This window comes from Nylanderia fulva, unplaced genomic scaffold (assembly GCF_048542155.1).
Source record: "Nylanderia fulva isolate GAGA-0341 unplaced genomic scaffold, ASM4854215v1 Scaffold45, whole genome shotgun sequence".
NCBI classification, from domain to species: Eukaryota; Metazoa; Arthropoda; class Insecta; order Hymenoptera; family Formicidae; genus Nylanderia; species Nylanderia fulva.
The window spans coordinates 471523-492769 of NW_028190532.1; the positions used below are offsets into that span (position 1 = coordinate 471523).

General features: G+C 39.4%; 1 protein-coding gene across 1 annotated transcript in view; it reads right to left on the bottom strand.

Moving 5' to 3' along the window:
• LOC114934106 (uncharacterized) overlaps positions 1 to 21247 on the bottom strand; it is a 215194-nt gene that overhangs the window by 81554 nt on the left and 112393 nt on the right. The gene's annotated exons all lie outside the window — the stretch shown is intronic.

The window sequence follows — 21247 nt, forward strand, 5'->3', positions numbered from 1 at the left end:
TTACAACGGCAGTAAGAGAATAATAGAATGTTTATCTAATACCAAGAATGAGAGAATAATAATGTCAGTCTACAGTACAAATGTACAATCAGATATTATGACTGCATACTTATTCAAGCGTACACTTACACGTTGTTGAAAGCGCGCTATTGTTGCGTGCGTATACACGCAAAATACTGGACAGGAAACGGACACGTTCTAAAACCGTATCGTGAAAAGGCGGACCATCGTTCGCCTCGGTCAACGCGAGGGTATAATTTTGCGGCGCGATCACCTATCACCGCATTATGATACATTATTCGACGACTTGGAAAAAAATACCAAAGGGAGAACCGTAACCGTAACTGGCGAGCCGGACTGACTTGGTCACGAGGCGAGTTTCTCGCTGGCAAAATCCGAACGAAATCGCACGATGATCCTCCATTAAGCGCGGCCCCGTCCTGCATCTTTGCTTCGCGGATCCACTCGAGGATCTCGACGACTCTCGATGCAGGAACCTAAACCAAGCGCGATCGTATACCTGGTCGCTCGTTGCAGAGCAATGGCAAAGAAATCAAGCGAGCAAGAGGATAGATAGAGAGAGAGAGAGAGAGAGAGAGAGAGAGAGAGAGAGAGAGAGAAGAAACGGAAGAAATTGCAGGAAGAAGAGGATGGTAAGGAAAGGTGCAGGAACGTTACGTAGATACTTCCAATTCGATCTGCGGTCTAAGCCTTTAATGCCTGCTTATTCGCTCGCCTGGAAGAGGATCCCGAAGAGGTATCTAAACTTTCCGAATGCTTCCCCGGAAGAGAGCTAAACGCTGAACGATTTTGCTGCCAGTACTCGAACACTTCTTCTCTTCACTTATTAAGTCGTGGCAATGATTATCGATCGTTGAGCAAATTGCGTCACGACGCTAGATATGTGACGTCAATGAACTATTCGATAAACTGTTTCGATAAAAATAAAACTGAAGAATCTTAATCTTGAAAAATGATTTGCATAAGAAATCGTAATTATATTTTACAATTTGAATTTTTTTCAATTTCAAAGCAAGTAATTTCCGCTGAATTGTGATTTGAGGTTTTTCTAATCCATTTTGTACGTCAATAACTAATACTCACGTATGACACACATTAATGAAACGTTTGACGATATCGACATTTGATATATCCAACATTCACGTGTGTGTTCTCATAGAATGTATATATGCTCGTTATACAAATAGGATGAAACAGTTTCGACATTTGACTTGCACCACTTTTAAATAAACCATATGGCGCATTTATTTCGAACTCCCTAAATAAATTTGCGAATCTGAATGAATTTGAAATTGAAACATTAAATGTGAAAAAATGAAATAAAAAACGTGACACATTTGTGCCACATTTATATACCTTCGCTATTTTAATTATATTTGCGAGATGTATATAAGGGGGGAAAATAAATAAATTCGTATCACGAATCTTGCGTGTTAATAGTGGAAAATGATTCACTAGGTAACACTCAACATTTTAACGGGAATTTGGAACGTTTCGTTGCAATTCTTCAAACAGTCGGAAATAATTTTTGCCCGGATATCTCCATCGGCAATGTAGTAAAATTGCGGAGCCCATCCACTACGCAAAGAGGAAGAAAGAAATAGAGAGAGAGAGAGAGAGAGAAAATGAGAATGAGAAACGAGTCCAAAGAGATCGCGGGCATTACAACGTGTATTCCGACATCGACTCGACTTTCCGCCGGAAAGAAAAAAGATGCGGGCGAGCTCGAAAAAGGGAGGCAAAGCGAGCGAGCTTTATATCCCCTGGATATCGGCGATTGTGTTTTTTGTCAAGGATCGAAAGTGCCTCGTCTACCCACACCGGCGCGCTTTGACGTTTAACCGGACGCTTATCGATTGCGGAATTTATTTCTTTTCGTATCTCTCCAGTCTCCGCCACCATTGTCCGCGCTCTCGTTCTCTCTATCTATCTATCTCTCCGTCTCTATCTGGTCGTCCTCCCTTCTGCATCCCCAATGCCGCTCTCTTTATCCCGAATCACCCGGCCAGGCAGACCGGTCTCTCATTCCCATTTTGTTTCCGTTCCCCGACGGCTGTACAGATAGGTGAGATTAAGCCCCGCGATGGCGCGGCTGCGGTTATCAGGAGATTGCATTTTAGCATAATGGCTACGAGAGGCCGCATTGTAGCTCTGTTTTGAGGGACGCGTTGTGATGTCGTTGCGCCGTGATGGGTGTCGGAACATTTATCATGGGGCCAGGTAGGTATTTTTGCTTCCTCCTCTCTCTTTCTCTCTTCCTCCCATTCGTCCTCTCGTTCATTCTCGCGGATATCGGCGCGTACGAGAAACTACTCGTATAAAGTGTACGTTATTGCAAGAAAGAATGTATTGTAATGAATAAAATTCATTCTCGTATCATTTATTTCTGATGATCGTTTTCAATTTCTCCTCGCACATTTTATGTAACTGAAATTGGCAAAACAATTCGACAAATTGACAATTTACGAGGCACAAATTAAATATATATGTATACGTATATGTAATATTAAATATTTTCGTTGCGTATACCGTAATTATCGAGCAGAGACTCGACCACACCACCGAAAGAGTAATTGGGCAACGCGCTCTCTCTCTCTCTCTCTCTCTCTTCCCGTCGTTGCTTGTACAGCTAATATTATTAAGGCGGGCGCCGATTTGGTAAGCGCTATGTTTGTGTAATACATCAATCGCGACGCCGAGCAGACTTGCGCGTCGATGATGCTCGTTCAATTAAACATTTCAGGCTAATTCCGGTCTATGCGATGCATATGCATGCGTGTGCATACGCTTCACGGTGTATCCAATGCGCGCGGCTATATATGCTAATCGCGCGTACTCTCAGGTTTACTCGTTTGCACAACCAGAAAGAGCAAAACATGCTCTCATGAAATACATATCATTCAGGATTTAATGTAATATTAATATTCATTGTCAATAACATTGTTTTCGATTAAAATACTGTTAATTTTGTCATCCGTATATACATGTATATATCAAATTATCAAAATATACTAATTTTTCTTCAGACGCGCTAATCATACAGAATTTTTATATATATAAGCATTTATGAGGAAATGCATAGTTAATTTGTTGGATCATTACACGCTGATGGGTTATTTAAATTCATGAATCGATATATATCGTATGAATTCACGCGAATCATTATAGTATCAGACTTCCTTTCGCATTATAGGAGTCTCTGTTAAAATTAATCATTTAATTCAATTAAAATCAAATATTTACATTTAACGTTTTCATATTAATTAACATTATTATAATGTCACAAAATAAATTATCATCCAATTTTTTTATGTTTATAAAACTTTATTTATTTGCAAGCATCGACAAGTGACAGTAAATTTCTTGTAGTCTATTATTATTCGATGATTAACCGATAGTTATGTGACTCTACAATTCTATCCAATCTGTATTACTTATTCTTTACATTCAAATAATATCTAATTAAAGAAACACATCGATTCATAAAACATTGATTACTTTACCTATCAGAAAATTAGCAAACATGAGAATCAATCGTATATTGATTACACTGAACGATATAATATGTAATAGTTATTTAATAATGAAATAAGGAATAATAGCGCGCGCAAAAGTTTAATTTTAACTAATAATAGATTTTTCAAATAATGCTTTGCGAAACACAGAAATTCGTCAAGTATAAATGGGAACAGATCGATAATTAATTACAGATTCAATCGCAGAGATTGCAAATAATGTGGTTATTTTCGGCTAGAAATATCGCTCAATATTCTTAATAATATGTCGATATAAACTTTTGTGCGGAAAATAGCTGCGTGCACAATATTACATTTTCCCTCGATTTAATTCACATGTAATACATATTACATCGAATTTTTTACATGTCTATAATAAATAATCTTTTTTTCCAAATAATCTCTCTCTGAAATATTTCATGTGACACGTATTTAATCCTGTATCAGCGGCGAACAAAAATTTATTAAAAATCATAAACATATAAAATCGCGTGAATATAATAACGTTACTTATTATAACTGCGAGAGTCCCTGGTATTTATATTAATACAATTCATTATTCTCGTATATTATCATTCTTTAAAATTAATTTTTTACGGTTAATTACTTGTATTATTAACAATAAATTAAAATTTATACATATTTTGCGCAACAATCCATGGAATATTCGATATTATCGTGTTGCCATAATCCGCGTCTTCCCACCAATAATTTTATATTTCATGGATAATATTATTATTGAGTAATGCTATCAATTAAACGATGTATTAATATTATTAGTAACATTATATAGTTGAACAATTTCTTCCGCAAATGCAAATATTAAATTCACAGAATTATGTATGTACGCAATTTCTAAAAAAATATATATAAATAAAAATTTCTTTTATTAATTTTATTCTCTTTATCCTTTACATTTGTATACATCTTTATTTATTTACTGAAAATGATATTTTCACAATTAATACTGAAATCTTCAACTGATTCGTTACTTCTCATTCATTCGTATATATTATTCAATTAATATACACAATACTAGCAGCCGCGTCGAGAGAACGAACATCTTAAGTCTTAAAGCATGGTATATTTTCCCTAGTTACGTCTATGCAATATGCAACAGCAATATCTCCTTAGTACACTCAGCCGATTAAGACGTGAAGGAGGTATACGCATCTATATAACGCCTCTCCATCGGATATCCATAAAAGTTTTCGGTTCCTCGACTCGTACATCTCGCTTTAGCGAAGAATAAGGTGGCTGCAACGCGGTTGCATATAATGCGATCGGCCGGGAAATAATGACCGTAACCCCGACGATCGCAACGCGTGTGCTCGCTCGGGCACAGCCGGCACCGAATAAATAATTCAGAGTCTACTTCGAGCCGCGCAGACGGTGGATGGCGGCACGAAAAACTTTTAAATGACTTCTGACGAAAATAGTGGTTCAGCCGCGGCATAAGCCGGAACACGTCGTCGGTGGGCCGAGGATACCCGGAGTAAGCAGAGAGAGAGAGAGAGAGAGAGAGAGGGAGAGAAACACTCAGCAGCTTGTAAATTTGATTTAGCCGAGCTCTCTGTAGCGTACATCGTATCCTGCGAAGTTACGGTTGCGTGGCTCTCGGCTGGTTATAACGAATTCGGGATCGTCGAACGAGGGACGACGGATGGCCGGAGGACGGGAAATGGAACGAGGGGGTAGGCGAGGGTGAACGATGGATCCGGGGGATGAGGCACAACGACGCGTCGCGCAGGTATAATATGCCTCGGCGGACTCGAAAACATGCACGCGCGTTCGTGCGCGAATAAACACGCGGATAGAGAGAATGAACGGGAGAAAGAGGTAGGTGGAAATTAATCGGCGCGCGAAGCGTTCTGTTTTTTGTCGGTGGACCTCGATCTCTCCTGTGGTCAGGGAGATAAAATCCACCTAAGTAACCAATTATAGTAGCAGAGCCGGCGTGCGCGAGTGGGTGGGTGGAACAAAATGCAGTGAATGTGCATCATGAATGAGATTGGAGCGCGAGAGAGAGAGAGAGAGAGAGGTTGAGTCAGATTTTATCTTAACATCACGCTCATCGATTCCCTTTCATTCATATCACAGTTGAATCTGTTAACTCTCTCCCGATCATTTGGAAAGTATAGTCGTGCGCGATCACTATATATTTTTTCTACGCGAAGAGGGAGGCGAGTTTTTCACCATAATTCAATTCAACTTATCAGATTATTTATTAAATTAAATGCGAATAAAATTATTTTCAAAAATCCCATGAGGAGTCTCGCGATAAGAAGATAAGCAAAGATTAAATATTAAAGGATAAATAAAGGGCTAGGAGTCAACGCCAGGTGGTCGTGCGAATAGTCTTGAATTTATTATAATTGAATTGGACAATCTTTAGCAATATTAGAGTCTGAGGGGCTAGTCAAAAACAACAGGTAATTTTTGGAAACATTATTGGTGTTAAAATAAACCGAGTGACATTATTGTAGTCGTTAAGATGTCGACTCTATATACCAAAAAAGAAAAAGAGTCACGCCACCAGTTGTTGTTGGAATTTGTTGTTATTAATGTGAGGTCAAAATTAAAACTGCAAAGATTGTTATTTCACTTCCGATAACTGTCAATTGTGGTAAAATCCTAAAATAATTCTATATGGCAAATTCTACACGTGGCACCAGCGAGCAATGCGCAATGATGCGTCGATGCATATGACACGCCTCGTCGAGTCCGAAAATAGCCGGACGCATTTTACGCGAAGCGACCGGAAGACCGAGAGAAACGGAAATTAATCGAAGAACTCTGCCCCTTTTTTCAGCACCGACCTCCGGCGCTATGTCCGGCGCGATAAAAAGTCGCGGGACTCGAGATGTCGGACGTGGCGCATCAGTTTTAGTGAAAATTTCAAACTCTCGCGAGGAAAGAGATATGCTTTTCTCTACGAAATCAAAGATTTTTTTCCAGTCTTATAACGTTTAAAACTTTTCTTGCGGAGAAAATTTCTGTTTTATCTCTGATAGTTTTTACAATCCATCCTCGCAAAACTATCCTCGACTTTTATAACAAATTTATACATAATTAACAGAAACAAGAGGAATAAGTATGTCGAAAACTTGTAACAATTATAAATTTATTTGCGCTTTGTAGCTCACAAGTTTCGTCAAAAAAAAAAAGTAAGAGGACGCAAAAGCGCGGACGTTGCTTGACAAGTGAAAACGCCGCGCGTTTCCCTAAGTGGAAACAGCACGAATCAGGTCAGACGAGGCGAGGATAAATCATACCTGTATTACCTCGCGGCGGTGGCTAACTCCCGTGAGCAATAAGGACTAAAAAAGTTGAAAGGTAATACTTATAAATAACGAATAACCTGAATGCATAATACAGAAGCGCAAAACGGGGGAGGGTTAGGTGCAAGAAGGTAAGGAGTAGGAAAATGACGACGACAAGCGAGAGAGACTAAGAAACGGGCGGTAACGACGACGAGAGCGGGAAGAACGGAGGCGGAAATTAATCGGAGAAAATCTCTGTTCCCGTCGGCTTTAAGCGGCCCCTTCCGCCCGGTGAAAATTATTTACCGAAAGGATTGGTGCGCGCGCCTCCTTTTCCCGTCGGATGAATTTCGAGACGGTCCCCGCTCGGTGATGCGGAAATTTTAAAAAGGAAAAAGGAGAGCGAATGCATACGGCGAGAACGAATTTGCTTTCAGCCGCACGTATATACCTACATCCAGCCAAACTTCTGGAAGAGATAACATAATTTGGCATTCTGCTGAAATAGCAGATACAGGTGTAATCTTGCATGTGAAAAAGTGATCGATGATTTAAATGTAATTTATAAAATTTTGCGCCTTCGAAGATCGTAAATTGAGAAAAGAGAAGGAAAAGGTATATATACATATGTATGGCATTGGCAGAACGGCCAGCTGTATCTGGCACTTCCATTCCGTAGCTCATTTAGGACCCATGTGGTTAAAGTGTCCCCTGCGAATATATACTGGTTTGAATCGTTCGGCTTGTGCGGTCCGGATTCGCGCGTGCCTAAGTGTGGGATGTGGCTTTATACAACGCGATATGACGATGAGGTTGTCGCAAGGCTGCCTTTCGGTGCCACTTTTCGCCCCGCTGCGGCCACGCAAATATACATATTCGGAGTAATGGAATACTAGAGTGAATAGTAGTTACTGTGTTGTATGAGAAACTTGGAGAGTTTCATATACGTCTTCAACTCGGAAATGATGTTACATCATAATTCAAAGTATTGCAACTCGTATCTCTCCAGTCAAGGTTATCTCTCCGTATCGAAATCAAAATACACAATTCCGAAATTCTATCCCTGATAAATTCATCAAATTGTGTCCTCCATGTTTAGTTATTCTATCTCCCCGAGATTATTCGTCTAAAATAAAGCGGAATAAATCGTGTTGACATACAAACATATTTTGTATTACACGTGCAGGCAAAGTGGCACTTTGTGTGCGTGTTTTCTGTGCGGAAAGCGGCCGATTTCCCACGCCGCCATCTAGCGGCGTGCGATCGGCCACCTCGCGCACAAAGCCACTTTGTCTGCACTTGTAATACAAAATATCGTGTGTATCAAGTGCGGATTGACAATTGTTCACTCGTGACCAATTGTCAACTTTCCGCACTTGATACACAATATACTATTGCCGTAAAAATAAAAACAGGATTAATCTCGATAATTAATTAGCATTAAAAAATGTATAAAAATAATGAAAGATCGTAGATACACAAAGACGCCCCTTTCACACGAAGGGATCGATCGGGTTTCGTGCAGGGACAGCATAATTCAGCTGGCCTTAATATATTCCAGAGTGTGTAGTCTCGCGCAAAATATTTGGCACGCGCGGTATAACGAAATTAACGCGCATACGTAAGTAGCGTTAAATCAATAGCGCACGTTGCACCGGTATTAGAGACGACAATGCATAATACATAAGAGAGGGAGCCGAGAGAGAAACCGTGTGGTACCGGGTGTGCGGGCAAAACGCGGCCACCGGATCTCGCCGATAAATGTGCTTGCTGATCGTTTTGCGCGCCCAAATTTTTCGACGCCGAAAACGATTGTTTACGATCGTATCGGGTACAACCGCGTAACCCCGTGAACTCCATTTCCGGCCCGATAAATCATGCGCGCGCGGTTACCGAATTCCAGCCTCGTGTGATAATAGCCGCCGAACGAGACTGTTTGGACGGTTATCGTGCGCGAGTCGAGGTACGAGGCAAAAAAAACAAGAAAAAAAGTAAAAATTTAAAAAAAACAAACGAGAAATGGGCGATCGAAAATTATCGAGCAGCTGGATCGGAATAAATTCGATACACCTCGCGGAATTACTCAAATTATTAAAACGGACGGGGGAGGAAAAAAAAAAGAAAGCGTAATCGCGGGAAGGGCAGAGGAGAGTGAAATAAGGGTAATACGGTCAGGGTAGAAAAAGATGAGAAGAGAAAAGAACGTCGAGTCTCGGAAGAGAATTACCACTTCGAGATTCTCACGATCGAAGTGCGAGAATGGAACGACAGTTAATCAACAGGAGGAAGGAAAGGGTGTAGGGGGTGAAAAAAGGCGGAAGAGAAGAAAGAGGGGAGGAGGGAAGATCACTTTTTATTACCGCGGTGCATTTTGTTCCGCGGGCTAAAATCATTCGGAGAAGCGACGGCGGTTTTATCGATGGAATTTCGTTTTCTCGCAGAACGTTTGAGGAATCGTTTCGCGATTCCGCGTCGCGGCGGGGATGGGTACACGATAGAGAACGGCGAGAGAAGGTGGAATAAAACGTCGAGCGCCAAGGGGAAAGGAAACACACGCACTTTAAGAGAGGCAGAGAGGAGTGGAGCAGGAAAATGGAGAGAGAGAGAGAGAGAGTTCGCCGCGCGCGCGAAAAGAAGAGATCGATGGGCGGTGGGAAAAATGTGCACCGAAATTTATATAACGAGGAATTCCATTATGCCGGGCTCGATATCCCCGAGATAGCGTGCGAGTGTATGCGTGTTATATATACATATATATATGTATATATATCGGAATATCGAGCGGCGTGCTTCATCGACCGAGATAAGATCCGTTTACATTTGCCTCTGCCTTCATCCCTCTACCCTTCTGACTTGGTGCATGAATCACGACACGCCCGTAAGTTCTCCGTGGGACCGGTTTTTCGTTTCGCCTACATCCGCGAGATCGTCTTTGAGACGTGAGCGGAATCTCTCGCTCGCGCTGCGATGAGAGAGATCGAGAGAGCGAAACGAGCTGCGAACTGAATGAACGAGAAGCGCGAGCTCGTCCGGAGACCGGACAATGCGCAACGATGAATAATAGATCCGCAAATAAATTCCGCTCTCCCTCTCTCTCTCTCTCTCTCTCTCTCTTTCTCTCGAATGGGAGAAGATTTATAGCGGGAGGACCGTAAGACAGTGAAAAATGTACGGACGCTACAGGCTCCTCATCGCCGTGAGCGGTAACTAGAGGACAAGAGAGAAGAAGTCCTTAGTGGAGAATTTAAGCGTCGATGCGTTGTATCGTGCCTAAAGTCTGGATTACAAAAGCACCTTATGTGGCCGCCTCTCAGTCTTTCGAAAGACTTCGAAGAGAGAAGAGAATTTTTCTCACAAAATAATTTTCAAGAAAAAGATGTAGCTTAAATACAGTTAAATATAGATAAAAATTAAATGAGTATGTGTAGATAAATATAATATATATGCGCAATAAATTTAAATAAATAATAGTAATATAAAAAAATTAATAAATTGCATTGTAACAATTAAGCACACATATAAAAAATAAAGAGATAATTAATACGAAATAGCGATACGCGCAAATAAACAGATTAATTAATTTCAGCATTAGCAGCACTTATGCTGAATTCAAACGCATAAATGGATATAAAAGATTAAAAAATTACAGATTAAATGAATTGTTCTGTTTCATGTTTCGAATTTAATTCTGTTAACAAAGAGAGAAAGAGAGAGAGAGAGAGAGAGAGATAATTTTTTATATAGTACAGAGCGTAGATAATTAATAATTTCGGAGAGAAATGTAATGAAAATAGGACAAACTGCGATGTGAGGGAAAAATTGAATAAATTCATAATGCAGAATCTTGTCAGAAATGGCTATCGAATAATTAGCATTTTTTTACTCGGCGATATGTCTAATCGTCGTCAAATTAGACGAGCAAATGTTATGACGTCGCAACGCCCAGCCACAATCGCAGGTCCAGGTGGGCGGAATCAGTTTAAGCAGGAGGAACCCGTTGAATTTTTGATGAAATTCTGAAAATTCGCGCGCGATCCTTTTCCGACTTCCGTATACCGTCAGCTCGAACGGGTCACGGGACGTGTTACCGACGTCGTCAGATTGAATTTTAACTCGAGAGAGCGAAGTCGTCCCGACCGCGACGTATATATAGGTATATGTATCTAGGTATTCCCTACCCTTCGCGATCGCCGAATTTGCAAAGCTAAGCGGGAGAGAGAAAGAGCCGGGATCTTCTTGATTAAAAAGATAATTCGATCGCGGACACGCTTCGCCTTTCCATGGAATTGAAATGTTTCGAATGCCTCGATATTTCTCTCCGTCCGCCCTCCATCTCCCTATCGATTGATTTATTGCATTGTAACGCCGTACGAAGGAATGCTTTAATTAAAAGTTGCAACTATTTCGCAAAACACTGCGTAATTATAAATATAGATATCTAGATCCTTCTACAGAGATACATTGTAGCTCATTTTTTTAATACAAAAAATTATTCCGGCATTGTACATTGTTTAAAATATATATATATATATATAAACCACGATAAAATTAGTTTGTACAAAATGTTGCAATAACCCGCACTTTTTCATGTCTGAATTAATTGGATAATTTTCCATGAATGAGAAGCACGTGCTAGCTTTTCCAATTTCATTTTTTTGAGGATAAGATATACAAATATATATATATATTTTTTTTTTACAACTGACTTTTAATTCGTACTCGTAATTATATATGTTACAAGTTTATTTGTCTTACATTACTCTATCTAATATTTATTCATCTCACTATAATGCGCGAAAAAAAACGCGACAAAAGAAAATATAATGTAATAATTCAATTTGCCTCTTTTCAAAATATGTTAAACTCACTCTTTCCTTTTCAACGTACATTTCTATAAACATTTTGCTCAGGCGAATCCAAATCGAGAGAAATCGTTCGGGGATCTAAAATGGCGTAACTCCCGATCTCGTAACAAGAGATTCGTGCGGTCGCAGAGAAGTCACGTATGCAACATTGGTCGAGACTGATTGTATTTTACCACGAATCGATATTTACCCACTCGATCGCGCTCTATCGTGCTCTACATACAAAGGTGCCGATTTCCCTCTTCCAGTACTCTCATGTCCCGATTTCATCGCGAGCGACGCTCCGTGAAAATACCTTCCTTGTTTGCGCTATCGAGTCTTTGTTATTCCGAATAAAAAGCCTAGGCTATTATCATTACGTTCATAGAACTACGGTATCTAAAAATGATAAGATACTAAAATCACCGATCAGAGGTGAAAGGGGCAAAAAATTGTTCAAACTTGACAATGTTTCGTCATGTATCTAAAAAATCAAAAAATAAATAATTTAAATAAATATATAGAATATGATTTCATTTTAAATTCTTTTCAAATTGACATTTGAAAAGTAGGCTTTTCAAGAAATTTTTTGTTTTTAGATTTTTTTGTATTATTTGAGATCATCAAATTTTCAAAGTTGAATAAATTAATACGTATGACTCGACGATTCAGAATAATACAAGTTTTTTTGATTGACAATTTTCTGCGATTGACATTCATGCACATACACACACAAACATTAAGTATAAATAAACAGTGTACGTTACTCTCGCCTGCTCAGAATATCCATGTTAAAATTTTCTTTTGAATCAAACTGACGACGGTTCGAAAATTACATTTTGATTAAATTCTATATGGTGCCGATCGTGCGGCGATCGTTCAAAGTCGGGCGGGATGAAACGTGTATCCACTCAAGATGTCAACTGTAAAAATTTGCTCGGGCGCGTTCGACAGACGTTCGTCGATGATACAATCGACACAATACATACATGAGCCGCGCACCAGATATTACGATCCGTGAACGTTCGACGATATACGAACGAGAATCGAATGAAACCGGATATATCTCCGTGAAAATTCGCACTGTGGACGTTACGTCTCGTTGTATCGAAATGAAAATCTACGAAAGTAAAGCTTCCGGTCGCGATCTAATCGACGGTACGCAAATTACGTACGAGAATATACGGATTCGATTTTCGCAAAACGGAAATCTTTTCTTTTTCCCGAAGGTGCAAAATCGCGATCGCGATATGACGATCGATAAATTAGCTCGCCGATTCTTCGCGAGATATAAAATAATAACTAATAATTCTTATCGATTAACCATTACCATCAAAACAACCCTCTGTAAATAGTTCTCGTTCTCTCCTCTTTTATATTCGTATTTTCCAATAATCCTGGGAAGAAGCAGAGAATTGGATTAATTTGAAGAGCTAACAGAATGTTCTTTAAGATTGTAAGGAATTAAATATACCATGTTTTGCACGTCTCAGCATTTCTCCATTATTATTTCCACCATTAATTCATCCTTCTTTCTCCTGCCTCCTTTTTTTAATCTTTATGAGAGTGTTTTGCATGTTTACATTTAATGAAGAAAGATGTCTTATTGAAAAAAAATAAGCTTATACCCTCTTTTATCATTTTTCACGTCACCATTTATCTAAGGATAATTTATTTCCACGTACTTTGCTATTCGTACCCAGTTTGCTTTGACAAATGTTTCTTTATTGACGTCCAAGCTCAACGTATGTTCCATCGGATGTTCGACGTCGTGATCCTTTTTCATCGTCGACCGTGTAGATGGGACGGCCGACCGGCCGGCGTTAGCTCGGGCCCCGAGTGATAAATCGTCTAATTATCGGTCGTTTTCTCGGCGGGATTGTTGCCGCGATGGATAGGAAATGCGAGTTGCTCCGCCGAGCGTTTACTCGCGCTAATTGCTGCATCAGCAGCGATCCACGTTGCGACCTCTCTGTCCCTCTCTTCCTCCCTCTTTCCGTTTCCTCTCTCGCTCTCTTTCGTTCCCTACTGGCTCGTAATTGAATTGCATTTTTCGTTACCGCGCGGAAGGACCTGCGATTGTCTGGGGACGCACGCGACTTTCGCGATTGTATCGTTACGCGTTGAGAGCCAATCGATGAATAATATACGGCGCAACTGTACGCAAATATACATCTACCTGTGTATATACCTCGTCTCGGATTTACAATTAAATTTTCCGCGAACGTGCGTCTCTTACATAACAAAAAGATATTTTTCTTCTCCTTTATTCAGTCTCCAAATTTTCATACGTACCGCGAAACTATGTAAAATTACACGTTAATAATTAAAATTTAAAAAAATATATAAATAAATAAATTTGATAAAAAATATATGGATAAAACCCACTGAAAAATTTTCTAATTATTAATTTACATCTAAAAATGGAGAAACGCATATATGTGAAACGTATATAGATTTTAATTCTTGTATTTTTCACGTTAAGAATCTTTTCAATTAAATAAAAGATAGAACGTAAAAAGATAGAAAAAATCCCCGATAAGAGTATTACAAAAAATAAAAAATTGAGTAATATATAATATCTCTCTAACATACGATATCACGAATAGGATTTTGCTTCACAAGCGCATTATCTTTAAAATTTACCGCCGGATGAATAATGAATGGATCATCCTTGCATTGTCTTTCCTTCTGATCCGCATTATGTCACTTTGGATACGCGCCCAAGGGCGGAGAATAAAATCGAGAGAGAGAGAGAGAGAGAAAGGTATGGGGTGCGTGCACGCGCAGCATAGCCAAAGCCATTCTATAAAACGAAGCGTGACAGCGTTTCGAGCCGGCGCGTAATAATAGTCAGCCGTATGTGTCGGCTAATCCAATTGATCGTGCGCTAAAGTGCGTTATTATCGCCTTACACTTTCCATTCTGAAACATTGTAACGCCGCGGACATTATGTCATGCCGCATAAGAGCGCGCATTCACGCATACACGTGGGCACTATATGTCACCGAATCTATTAGGTCATCTTCTTATCGCGCTAAACTCCGAGAGATCATACCTACACGTACTACTAAATCTATTATTTCAATCTTCAATCTTGATTATTTCAATCTCGACAGGTGATATATTGCGTTAATTAATCTTTAATCGACATTAGAAATAATTATCCAGTCTTGGCATAATCTAAGAAACTTTAATGGAATTTAACGTATTAAATTATACAAGATTTTCTTACTTGAAAATTTATACGTTTCCATCTGATATATCTGTCTTAGGTTCGTTTTGTGAGTTTGTATCTGCCGAACTAACATCCTCCGGGACTTGGAAAGCTTCACTAAAGTGAAGGACCACGCTTCATCTCCTAACTTTCTCATTTCGTTTCGGAAACGAGAGTAGCTAGACCGTCACGAGACTAATCAAATAACGCAGAAAACGTTGGAAAACCGGCTCCGACAATATCTCGTCTCCTGCGTGAGAGACAAGGCGCATCTCGCGATATCTCGTACGAGATGAACGTCGCTTATGAAAGAAACGCGATATGAAAGAAAAGCATGTCTAGAATAATAAATCGCGCGCACGAATGCGTTATTTCTTTCTCGCGATCTCTCGTTATGCGTTTACTTAAAGAGAGCGCAATCTCTCGGTATAACCGCAGATTGCATTCCACGAGATAAATGACGAATTTCACATTACATGCCCGATCTTTTCTGACATCGATGAATTTTTACAAAATTTATATAGCATTCGATTGTTCACAATTGTCCATAAAATAATCATTTTCTGTCCACCATAAAAAAATTAAAAAGAAATTTAAATAAATTATCATGAGCATCCCTAGATGCATCCCCATTTATAATTTTTAAATAATCGCACTTAGGGATGCTCATAATGAAATTAATTGTCAACTTTCTTGTTTACTTTTAATGTTTAATTTTTGTAAGATGGATAAAAGATGATTATTTATGGATAAATGATGGACAATCGAAATACATATATAAGAGTGCTCATGATAAAATCTATTCTTTTTTATTTTAATTTTTTTTTTTTTTTTTTTTACAAAATAAACAAAAAATGATTATCTATAGATAAATTGTGGACAATCGAAAGCCATATAAATTTAGTAAAAATTCGCATTTTGGGATGCCAAGTTCACAGACCTGTACTTCTTGACATACGTACGCGACTGTCCGACGTATCAACCACCGTGTATAAATGATGCGACCGCAGACTGCACCCTATGCACATTACCGATACAAGCAACAACGCTGCGCTCTGCATCATCCCTCGTCGAACGCATTCGGTGCATTCGACGTTAATGTCCGATACTCGGAGACTCGGTGATAACGGGCGCGCTCGCGAAATAGAGGGTACGGGTGCGTGTCGTATTTCTATTTATACCTCAATAGATACGAATGACTGGGCGGAGAGGAGCCAGGCATAAAAGCGACAACGCATTCTCCTCTGCTCTCGCGAAGCCGTGTCCGTTTCATTTCGACGTCGCGACGGGGGTCCGAGCTATTCGTGCTCGTGTTCGCGTGTCCCCCGCATGTCGAAAAACTTTGCGCTTTTTCTCTCTATGCAAGCTGCATCGTGTAGGAAGGGGAGGGATAGAACCGAAACGAAACGGCAAGCGGAGAGACATGGGGAAGGGGTTCGAGATACCACCGAGGGCGGAAAATGGGGAGAATAGATTAACGGCGCTATTATATGAACCGAGCGGCGTTTCTTGTGTAGTGCACGTTAAAAAGGCATTAACATTGTTGTTGTTGTTGTTATCCGGCGAGCATTGCGAGGCTCCTTTCGCCATATTTTCATATTTTCAACTCGCGCTCATTTTCAGGCATATATGTATAATCATGTAATCTCGAGAGAAATATGTACCCCACAATAAATGTAAAATATGTATTATATGTATATAACTATGATAAGGCAGCAATATTTATATGTAGATTAATCTTATCATACTTAATTCCATAAAAATTTACATGTCATCAAAATTACACTTACATTTTCATAGAGCTGCTTTAGGATAAAAAATAAATTATCATGCTAAAAACGTTAATGTAAATGCAAGTGAGGTATTACGAGATTACTATAATAAATTAATCATATGTAGAATGTGTATATATAACAAAAAATTTTATTAAATTAAAATTCAAAAAGACCACAATTAATATTCCCTTTTAATATTGCTCGGACAATTTGTGATAATTTGGGATAAAAGAATAGACAGGTATTAATTAATTCTCTATATCGCGTTTTTCATAATAGCCACGCAGGCGCGGAGCATCTTCGTTTAGAGATGCTTTTGTAGATAAATAAAAACAACGTAAGACGCGCAACTGTACGTGGAAGAAAAAGAAAATGAGATCTTTACCGCCCACGGAAACGCACCTGGAGCACACGCGGTTTTTGCGGGTTTCCATTTTCGCGACAGATCGCTAGGATTCGTATTTCTTTTCTTTCTCTCTATGGCTCTCTTCGATTCGCGACAATGCGAAATTGATTGGCGAAGAACGGGACGATTTTTGTAATAACACTCCCGCAGACGCGTATCGGAATGTATCGAAAGTATAACGCAGGATCGAAATGAAATCGCGGGCCCGAATATACTCTTCTTCGCAATAGAAGACGTCTCTCTTTCTCTTCAAACATGATGATAACGATCCTGGGAAACGATCAACTTTATCGAAGTACTGTGAAGGAGCTGATACTTTCTCGTATTATTCGTATTCGATATACAGTGGCTAGGTCGATCCGAGTTCCTGAATTTTGTTGAAACCGAAGCCCTTCAGTATCGCTTTTTCTATCTCTCCCGACGCTACCTCTATTTTCTGGAGCTCCTTTAATTTCAATTTTATTCCGATTTTTGGAAATAATTCGGAAATAGTTCAATACAGTCACTCTATTTTATTAATATCGTATAGCTCTTTTTTCTTTATTAAATTGTTCGATAATTTTTTGTTGCCAATTTTATTTTAAAATATTATTTATATAAAATTTCTTTCTTTTTCATATATTCTATTATTATTATTTTTCTGAAATATAATCTTTCAGGAGTTATTTTATTTAACGATGGCAATTTCACGCGAACTGAAAAAAAAAGTTAAAAATGTCTTTCCATATGTATTTCCAGTATCATCAAATACATACAGATAGTGAGATAGATAATATTCAAAAATATGCAATTGCAAGATATTAACTTATGGATTCTTTGAATTGCATGCACAGCTGAGCGCATTCTCGCGACCAGAATTTATTTTCGAAAATTCGACGGAAAACTGTAAAACGTCACGACGGAAAACTGTAAATATATCTCTCTCTTTAATTATTATCGCAATCGTATAATTATTCAAGTAGCAATTAACACTAGCTGAAAATATCTGTCGGTAGCTAAAAGCCCTAACGTGCTTCGTAAAGGGAAAGGGTTAATTACGTTTTCGCATTTACGCCGATTTATATAGCAGTATATCGTTGACTCGATTAACGACAGACCGATTGACAAGTGACAGCCAATGAGGATCGCGATTTACAACGACATAGATACCAGCACACTTTCGAATTTACACCATTCAGTCTCTCTTTCTCGCCCATACCTTTATTTTTTTTGCACAGCGTGTGCTCGCGCTTATAAGACGTACGATTTCAATATCGCTCGCGCGGATTCCTACGTAATTCGATTTTGATCTGACGACGAGGTATGTCGTTTCCACTCTGTGAAACAATAGAGCTGACTATATATGTACGCCTCGCACATACGATTATCGCAGTACACCTACATCTATCATCTATATAGATTCCGCATGTTCGGTTATATATATTTTGATAAGTACCAATTCAATTAATATCGCATAACGAGCATATAATCTTAATCATACAACGAGCGTTCTTGTAAATTTACCCAAGTACAAATAATAATAAAATAAAAATTCTTTTACGATTGCTATAGGAAAAAGAATAAATAGAAGAATAGGTAAAAAAAAAGAATAGTAAAGAGAAGCAAAAATGATAAAAGAAAAGTTTTGCTTTGTTACATGTAAACTTTTCTCAAATTTTCGTCTCCGGGTGTGATAAAACTTTCTAGGAACGAAATCACCCACCTTCGTCCGCAATTATCAGTCGCCTCTTTATTTGTCTCATCCAAGTTAACGAGAGCATTTTTCGTTGAAGTAGTGCATTAATGAAAAATAGGTCGAAAGGGACGATCGCAGGGCGGGAAAAAGAAGATGAAAACGCGCGCCTGAGCTTTTATCGCTCCGTTATTTCGTTACGAATTCACCGTCGAGCTCGCGCGCGATCGCAAAGTCGAATACACAATTATCTAATTAGCACGGCAATTACGTCATCGGAATTTCATTGAGCGCGTTAAGCGGCCAGGTAAGGCAAGTACTACACGTACACATACACAGAATCGTCGACTTCGATCGATCGATGCGGCGTAACTCGATTTTCCAAGACAGCCAAGAACGAGGAAAGAAGAATGAGGAAACTATCTTGTCGGGGCAATTACAGAAAACCGACCTTGCGGCTCTTTCTCTTTCTCGCTATCGCGATTCTTCTCTTTTTTCTATCTTCTTCTTTACGGCAGAAAGTACCAGTCTTGACGTGCGCGCGATTAATTTGCCGATTCGCGATCGCGTGACGAATAACGACTCTGCTAATCAACCAGATGCAACCGCGATTATCGATTCATCGATATACTAATACAATTCTCTATACCGATTAATTTTCAGACAAGCTGTTTTTTTTCCTCCCCGCATATAGAACGCGAAGTCGATTAGCGAATGCTGTTTTGAGATTAAATCGGTCTGCTAATCTAAAATAATTCTCAATTATAACGTGTATACTTTTCAACGAAGGATGCAATATATGCCGCACATGTATGTAGCAAATACATACGCTGTACTGTACAAGCGATAATTAATACCGCAATGTTCAGAGCACGACATAACTCAGAAGAGCAAAGGAAACTTAAGAGAGAGAGAGAGAGAAAAAGAAGAAAAAGGGAGAACTATGGAAAATGGCCGTACGTGAAATATCGCGTCGCGTGTTGCGCGAAATTTTTTACTTATTCCAAGGTTAATTTAGCATCGCACGACGTTATTCAGGAATAAGGAAGTCGTTTGTATCACGGGAAGGCTAGAATGAATGCGCGAGAGTGTATTAGTATTAGCTGGAGTACTTATTACGTCGCCGACAAACGACCAATGATTCAGAATTTAAATAGAATTAACGGCGTTTGTGAGATTCAATTAAAAACGACATCCTCTACACTTTCGATAGGTAGTACTTATCGGGCCTTTCGCGTCAACATTATTATTCATACAGTGAAATCGAATGTAATTAACTTTACGTATTATGAGAATGAAAGAGAGAACGCACTCTTTTGCATGATTACAATTTATATTGAAATTTTAGACAATCATCGGATTATACCTTAAACTTTATACGGTTTGAAATATTCAAAAGCTATTTTGATTAACAATGTGCTGATTTAATTCAACGGCTTCTCGCGACTGCACATGCTTGAAAATAGTGTTTTTCATGAAATGGTGTATTGCATGTATCATTCTGTCTTTCAGAGCGCACGTGATCTCTCCTCCATTATCCATTTATTCAACATTAAATGTGTTCATCCGATACGCGAATCTGAAATTTATCTGTTTAATACATAAAGAATATATAAAAAATACACGGAAAGATATTTAATATCATATCTACCATTAAATGATGCAACAGAACTTCAATTGAACGTTATCTCCAAGTATGAATATTATAGAGATATCGCATTCACGTGACACGTCAATACCTGTCAACGATCGGATAATCATATTTAACGCGCTTGAATGGGACGCAGAGAATTTGTACTCACGACTCGCACCGTATATTTATTTATACAGCGGCTAAATGCATCCGTGCGTCCGTCTGAATCTGAGTTTTATACAAAGCTCGCGCGTAACAACGTTATCGCGGACCGAAAATCATACGATCACGTTTTACGCGCACGGGGCAACACACACACAGAGAGAGAGAGAGAGAGAGAGAGAGAAGAGAATAGGTGGGCCCAGAAATCTATTCGATCCAATTTTGCCGTCCCGCCGTCATCGTTCGCGCTGCTCGCGCGGATTTGCATGAACGAGCGTAAACGATTGTGCGCGCGCGCGTTGTTCGCAATATCCACAGATTCCCTCGGCGAGCGCCGAACAGTATGTAGCGCGCACATTCGACTCTGCCCGTGACGTGATATATCCGCATTTAATATGAGAACTCGCGCACTCGTGATGGAGAGAGCGAGGGGGTGAGAAGGGGCAAGCGGTCCGTTTGTTCCGATTTCAACGATACCGAACGACACGGGAGCGAATTTTGATTAATGGTTCTTCGTTTACACGCGCCCCTAGAGCGTTTCAGAGGAGGCACAAACGCGCCCCTGGCTTCATTTCTAACCCCCTCTTCTTTCCCTCTATAGTTCGCCCGCGCTTCCTCTCTTTCTCTCCTATTCCCCATATATTTTTGCCAATCATCTCGATCTCTCGGCCTCTGCGCTCTACTTTTTCGGGTGACGCTCCTCCTCCTCTTTCTTTCTGTCTTTGCTTTTTCTTTTTTT